The sequence below is a fragment of the Triticum dicoccoides genome, chromosome 6B (assembly GCF_002162155.2).
Source record: "Triticum dicoccoides isolate Atlit2015 ecotype Zavitan chromosome 6B, WEW_v2.0, whole genome shotgun sequence".
Lineage (NCBI taxonomy): Eukaryota > Viridiplantae > Streptophyta > Magnoliopsida > Poales > Poaceae > Triticum > Triticum dicoccoides.
Window position 1 is genome coordinate 646,874,685 of NC_041391.1, and position 7,398 is coordinate 646,882,082.

Consider the following 7,398-nt stretch of genomic DNA (forward strand, 5'->3'; position numbering starts at 1 on the left):
AGAACCAATCATCGAGTTCAACATGATTGTCATGATATTATAAGCGTTCATATATAACACCACAAAAGCAAATCACTTAAGTTCAGAACGAAGAACACGGACATGAAAGGCCAAGTACTAATTAAGAGCAGCATGAAGAACTAGCTAAATCACTCCTGCTAGCTACTCTCTCTTTGATAAAATAGCATAGAACATGTATAGCTCTCCTGATTGATCATACTGGAGCATGCCGATGAACCTGTCTCCTAATCGTGGGCTGCGCTTCTCATTGCTGTCCCCTAGTACTTCTCTGCGATCATTAACAATTTTTCTCCAATCTTTCACTATTAAGCATTCATCGCTTCTAGAAATCCTGAATGCATTCATGTGCAATGCAGGATATCTTGGCCTTAAGCTAACAATTGACATCTGACCTTTAGTCTCGATCCCCTGAGGCACAACTGTCATCGGGAGTCCCTGTTGAAGAACATCGTATAGTACTTAATTAATATATTCAGCAATGAAAGTTAAAAAAAAATATGTATGCAAAATATGCACTGAGGACAAATAGTAAATATCTTACCATCATTCCTAAATAGATGTGACCGTAGTTCAATACCATCACTATTGGTCGCACGTTTTGAGTACTAACATTTCCAAGTGCAGGAAAAAAATTTATCTTGACAGTATGAAGATCCTCAAGCCATGAAACATAATGACTTATCTCCTCGTAGTTTAGTTCAGCTCCGGGACAGTAGAAGGTCCTGTCTACCAAGCGCCGGACATGTTTGGTTGAATGGAGATAAGCTGTCAATAGAAATTAGTTGTCAGTTATTTTTGAAATAAGCAATATCAAAGACAAAAATATATTTGAGAAGAACTCACATAATGGTAGAACTGGAGGCGTCTGCACATCGACCCATATGTCTCTATTACCTTCAATATCATCTTTCGAACGAATATCAAAGGTGATAACCATACCAGGCTCAAATGCATAAGCCTTGCATAGTGCTTGCCAAGTTTTGCATTCAAAATAGGTGTACGTGTGTGCATTGTATACTTTGACGTTGAAAGTATAATCATCATGCTCAGTTTTTAGGTAAGCTTTCTTTACCTCCATAGTTTCCATATCTTTGAAACCTATCTTATCCATAAAAATTCTTGCATGACATGGGATGCGCTAGTAGAATAGTGAAAATTAAAAATTATAAGTCAGGCAAATGAAGCATATATAAGTAATGCTTAATTACGAAAATAGACTTTTCGTTGTGACTTACTGTATCGAATTCGAAAGTCTCATCCAGCTTGATGCTGAATCGCCTACCATCAACAAGGAAATTTCTGTCCCACTGGCCGCGCTCGTCTTCACAGTATATGCACGTACCGAAAATTTTTTCGTCGTCAGACGACATTTCCTATGTTCATATTAGACGAAACATTAAACACTTACTAATTCAATTAATTCAACTACTTCTATTAATTCAACTAAGCATTTACTAAAAATAAACTAGTTATATTAATTTAATTAGTTCAACTAAGCATTTACTAAAAATAAACTAGTTATATTAATTCAATTAGTTCAACTAAGCATTTACTAAAAATAAACTAGTTCTATATATTAATTCAACTAGTTCAACTAAGCATTTACTAAAAATAAACTAGTTCTATTAACTTTTCTATCTAATTCATCTAACATTCGACATTAATCTAACATTTATATAAACTCAAAATATATAAAAACATTAAATAAACAGAAAAACTCATTAACAAATAATATTTTAATTAGATAATCAAATCTTAGATACGACAATTTTCTTACTAAAAATAAACTAGTTATATTAATTATTCAACTAGTTCAAATCTCATATACCTAAATAAACTAGTTCGACAATTTTCTTACTAAAAATAAACTAGTTATATTAATTATTCAACTAGTTCAAATCTCACATACCTAGCTAATTAATATCTAATTAAATTTTCTAAAAAACAGAAAACAGAAACAGAAAATAAGTAAAAAATGTGTGTGTGTGTGTGTGTATATGTGTGTAGTGTGTGTATATGTGTGTATGTGTGTGTACGCCGCCCCGTACGCCGCCGCCCCGTACGTACGAACGGGGGCGCCGGCGTACGGGGCGAGGGCGGCGGCGTACGGGGCGGGGCGCCGGCGCGCGGGTGCGAGAGACGTACGGGACCGTGGCGACGACGACGGACGGCGGCGGCGTTCGGGGCGGCGACGCGAGACGACGACGACGACGGGCGGCGGCGGGGACAGCGACGACGACGACAGACGACGGGCGACGGGCGGCGACGACGGGATCGAGCGGCGCGCGGCGATGTCGAGAGGTTGGAGACGAAAGTGGGGAGATGTAACTGAAATTTTCGTAAGTGCTATATATATAGGATGGGCCTTTAGTACCGGTTGTAGCCACCAACCGGTACTAAAGACCAACTTTGGCCAGGCCAAGAGGCGGGAAGAGCAGGCCTTTAGTACCGGTTGGTGGATCCAACCGGTATTAAAGGGTGATCTTTAGTACCGGTTGTAGCCACCAACCGGTACTAAAGGTCTCGCGCTGCCACCCCAAAGTTTAGTCCCACCTCGCCGGGCGAAGGGCAGCCGCACTGGTTTATAAACCCAGCCGCGGCTACCTCTTTGAACTCCTCTATATAGCAGGCTTGTGGGCCTAAATTCTGCGCGCTGCCCTGTGAGTCTGCTGGGCCTTTAAGGCCTGTAATTGCACGCCCGTGGCCTAGCAGGCCCACAGGGCAGCGCCCCAATTTTTTTATAGTTTTTTTTCTACTTTATTTTCTTCTATTTATTTCTGCGTAGTTTTTTGTATAGTTTTTTCTTTTCTGTTATATTTATTTTTTTCTATTTATTTTTGAGTAGTTTTTCATCTAGTGTGCCAAAATTCAACATTTTCAGAGTTTATTTTGTAGTGATTTTCAATTTCATGGTCATTTTATATAGTTTTTTTCTTTTCAGCTATAGTTTTTTTTCCTGCTATTTTTTCTTTTCTGCAAAACTTGATGGTCAAAGTCTGGAGTTATAACCAAAGTTTAAAAAAAAGAAATGCCGACGTGCAATTAGTTTTTGCCATAACAGAAGAAGTCCGGAGTTGTAATAAGTTATTAAAAATAAAAAAGAGGTGCAATGCTCGTTAATTTGCCTCAAGCCTTTCGGAATAGTGTAAACTGCACTGCGCATAGCTCCGTGCAGTCTATCATATTCTTGAAGGTTTGAAGCTAAGCAACGTGAGCATTGAGCCTCTTCTTCATCGTCTCTGCACTCAGGGCTTATAAAACGCTCCTAGTCCCTCTCTCTTCGCGAGGTGGGACTAAAAAACAGCTTACTAAGAAACTGTAGTACTGGTTCATCCATGAACCGGTACTAAAGGTGCTCGTGGGGCCCCAGCCTTACCTGACACAACCTCATTAGTACCAGTTCGTGGCACGAACCGGTGCTAAAGGTTCGCCACGAACCGGTACTAAACAGCTCCTCCCGCCTAGCAGTTGGTGCATACTGAACGCAAAAAATATAAGAGCATTTAGATCATGATCTTATATTTCTTTACAGTCTAAATTGTCAATATGATCTTATAACATCAAAAATACTTTGATCATCAATGATTTTGTGTACAATCTGAATTGTCAATATGAGTCATCAACGATTTATAAACCGATGAAGACTCATATTGCGGCCACAAATTCTACACATAGAGTTTAATGAAGATCAAGTGCTTGTGATAGTTTGAGAAATAACATATTTAAGGTGGTAAAGGCTTGTTAGGGGAGCGAGGTGGGACTAAAAACAACTTGCCATAACCTCATTAGTACCGGTTCGTGGTACGAACCGGCACTAAGTGGTGATGGTGGGGCCATAGCCTGACCGCAGGCTGACACAGCCTCTTTAGTACCGGTTCGTGGCATGAACCGGTACTAAAGGTTCGCCACGAACCGGTGCTATTGATCGCCGCCACGAACCGACACTAATGTACACACTAGTGCCGGCTGAAATCCAAACCGGCACTATTGTGCTTCACATTTGACCCTTTTTCTACTAGTGTTCCCCCAGAATGCCTCGGTTTCCCGTGAGGAATCAATGGCGAGGCTGCCATCGGTCAGCCTTGCCATTGATTCCTCACGGGCGGCGCGTCATTGGCGGCGCGGTGACGCCTCCTTTGCCGCCACGCGTACACACGACGCGGGCTATAAAACCAGCGGCTCCCCCTCACCGCTGGCCACACCAGCCCGAGCCAAAACCCACTGCCGATCTCTGCCTCTCTCCCGTCCGTTGCCGAGCATCGCCTATCTCCTTTCCCTTTCCTTCCCTTCCCTTCCCTTCCCGATGGTCGAACGCTTCCCAGGCGACGCCGCGGCAGCCAACGGCTTCGGCCGCCGCTCGCTCCAGGAGTGGGAGGCGTGGCTCCTGTTCGAGGCCAACATCCTGGCGCCGCCGGACATGCGCGCCGGGCCGACGGGGTGGAGGCTCAGCAACGGGGACGTCCCCATCCCCCCGGTGCCCGACGTCGATGCTCGCCCCGGCATCTTCGCCGCCGAGGTCGATCGCGTGCGTTCGTCCCTGACGGACTAGCAGCGCCCCCCCCCCCCAGTACGCCGCCGACAACCATGAGGCGTGGACGGGGTACTTCCAGCGCCGGCAGGCGCAGCGGCTGGCGTCCACGAACGGGGCTTCGGTGGTGGGCGACATCAAGAACAGCGACGGCCGCCGCGTCTGGTGGGGCGTCCTTGGCCGCTCACTCCACGAGGTGCTGGCGTACCTCGAGGGCAGCAATGACCCACCGCTGGCATACACTTCGGCGGCGGCCGCGCCGCCCCCCCGGAGCGCCGGGCCATGGGCGCCCAGGAGGTTCGACTCCTCCTCCTCTTCCCCCTCTCAGTCGTCCTCCCGCTCCTCCTCCCACTCTTCCGGCTCGCCGGCGCTGTTCGGCGTCAAGGCCAAGCCCGCCGCGGAGACGCCGCTCGGCCGGCGCACCCGCAGTGCCGGCATCGTCATCAACGAGGGTGGCAGGCGCGCCCCCTCCTCGGCTCCTCCATGCTACGTCAAGCCAAAGACGGAGTCGGGGCTCGCCGCCATCAAGACGGAGCCGGGGGTTCCCGTCGTGAAGACGGAGCCCGGGCTCGCTGACAGCGTCAAGGAGGAGGAGCTCGACGACGCGGCGGCCCTGAAATGGGCGCGCGAGGACTGGGCGCAGAAGGAGCTGCGGCGCCAGATCCTCGCCACGCATGGAGGTGGCCACCGGACTGCGAAACCCAATCTCGGCGATGAGGATGGATAGCGCACACCTGGTGGACAACAACGGGGAGCTGATGCTGGTGCACCGCACGATTAGGTACCTCAGGAATAGATCAAGGAGGAGGACGTACGACGTTTATAAGGTGGATTTGGACACGGCAACTTTATTCCCGGTCAAGAGCTTGGGCGGCCGAGCATTCTTCATGGGCATGCATTGCTCTCTTTCGGTTTCCACCAAGATTTTCCCGGCTATAAGCGGTGATACCATCTACTTGAGCTTTGATCTAAAGGAGAGAGTCCATGATGAAGAAATAGAGGCTTACCATCTGCCAAATGGAAGCACCAAATCTGCCCATTACAACCTAGACAGCTCCGTGCCGGGGCCTCATACTCTGATTGATTGTTTCTCTGTGTGCAATACCGTTGAACCATGTCCAAAACATGTGCATTGGTAATTTGAGTTGTATTCTTGCAGGTTTCCTGTTTATTAGCATTTGTACTTGAATTTGTTTGAACATGCTGTAAATGGTTTACTAGCAGAGATTGTGTGACTCTGCACGCCATCAGAGTTTTTTGTGGTTCATTTCACATATAAGTAACCACTAATTAAGTAGGCACTCCCCTATGCTTTTTTTTTTCTTTTGAGTTTTAGGTCTTTTAGGGCATCTCCAATGCTAGGCGCTAGTAGTGGACGCTAGGAATTATTTCCCGGTAGATTCGCAGTTACTTCACCTATTCCTAGCGTCGGGCGCCGCATCTACGCAAAGAGTTGCATCGAGCGCTTGGCTCTTTCCTTTCCACACGAGTAAAGAAACGAGGTGCTGGGCCTACGTGTTTAGAGTCTGTGATTAGCGCCTAGCGATGGAGGAAGAGGCGCCTGGTTCCTTTCCAGGTTTACTTATTCTTTTAACTATAAGCGCCTGCACAAGAGCCTAGCATTGTACATGCTCTTCTTGGCGATTTTTTAGGAGACGTGTAATTTTGGGTGGGGTGTGTGCATTTTGTATTGCGGTTGCTTTGTTGTGACCATTATCTCCACTCTTCGCGTGTTGCAACCTCTCGAGGTGTCAGCCGCCACTTGTGGCTACCTGCTTTACCTGATATTAGGGCATTTGTATCCCTATGAACATAGTTGAATGAATAAATTCGCTGTCACACGCGCGCGCGCGCGCGCACACACACACGCACACAAATGTCAACAGGCAGTAGTAACGAGTCCCTTGGAAGGCAGTTGCCCGGACAACTAATATCAAAAACTGCAGCTGATAATGTACGATTCAGACTTTATATCCGTTCGAACAAGACAAGACATATAATATCAAAAACTGCAGCTGATAATGTAGGATTCAGACTTTATATCCGTTTGAACAAGACAAGACAAAGACGGACATGAACAGATAGACCTCTACTGCATGCCATGCCCCGTCCTGCCAGCATCAGCTCGTCAGATGTATCCCAGTTCCATCATACAAGTGCTACAGCCTCCAATCCAAAATAAGTGTCAAGGTTTGAGTACTAATTACACGGCGCGGTAGTGTATTTGTTTTGCGTCGACACAGAGACGAATGGAAATGAAGATGAAAAAAAGGTCAGAGCAGCTTGAACGCTGGTCCAGCACCACTTACCAAGGAGCAGGTGAGGTGCCCCTGCAGAAATGAAACCATCCAAGGGTTAGAACAAACGCAAGGACAACCAATCCCAATTGCATGCACTGATTAGTAAAAGAGCCAATGGATTTGTAGCTGAAGTAGGGACCCAAAAAGCACCGTCTCCTACCTCAATTGAGCAGCTTGTTTTGCTGCCAGCCGTTTTAACACCTCACCGAGGATACCGTGTCCTTCAATATATGCCAGTAGGGGTTGAAGGTTTTGAAGACATGGTGAAGAAATGTTGGAATGCTCCATGCTCTATCAAAGATCCTTTGGATAGATGGCAATATAAAATTAGATTACTTAGAAGAGTCTATAAAGGCTGGAATGCCAATTATGAGGCTGCCCAGAACAGAGATAAACAGCAGTTGGTTGCTGAGTACAATTTATTAGATATAGAATCTGAAAGTAAAGTACTTTCTCCACCTTCTAAAAATAGTATGAACAAAATTGCCCCTGATCTTCAAAAAATATGAAGACTGGAGGAGATTAAGTCCAGACAGAGATCCAGAGATA